Source organism: Piliocolobus tephrosceles, chromosome 21 (assembly GCF_002776525.5).
Source record: "Piliocolobus tephrosceles isolate RC106 chromosome 21, ASM277652v3, whole genome shotgun sequence".
Taxonomy (NCBI): domain Eukaryota; kingdom Metazoa; phylum Chordata; class Mammalia; order Primates; family Cercopithecidae; genus Piliocolobus; species Piliocolobus tephrosceles.
The window spans coordinates 12,588,021-12,588,508 of NC_045454.1; positions in this window are offsets into that span (position 1 = coordinate 12,588,021).

The window sequence follows — 488 nt, forward strand, 5'->3', positions numbered from 1 at the left end:
TGATCTTGGCTCACCTCTGCCTCCTGGGTTCAAGCAATTCTCCTGCCGTAGCCTCCTGAATAGCTGGGATTACAGACACATGCCACCACGCCTGGCTTTTTTTTTTTTTTTTCAGTAGAGATAGGGTTTCACCATGTTGACCAGGCTGGTCTTGAACTCCTGACCTGGTGATCCACCCGCCTTGGCCTCCCAAAGTGCTAGGATTACAGGCAGAAGCCACTGTGCCCAGCCCATAATAAATCTTTATGCTGGGCCGGGCGCGGTGGCTCAAGCCTGTAATCCCAGCACTTTGGGAGGCCGAGACGGGCGGATCACGAGGTCAGGAGATCGAGACCATCCTGGCTAACACGGTGATACCCCATCTCTACTAAAAAATACAAAAAACTAGCCGGGCGAGGTGGTGGGCGCCTGTAGTCCCAGCTACTCCAGAGGCTGAGGGAGGAGAATGGCGTAAACCCGAGAGGAGGAGCTTGCAGTGAGCTGAGATC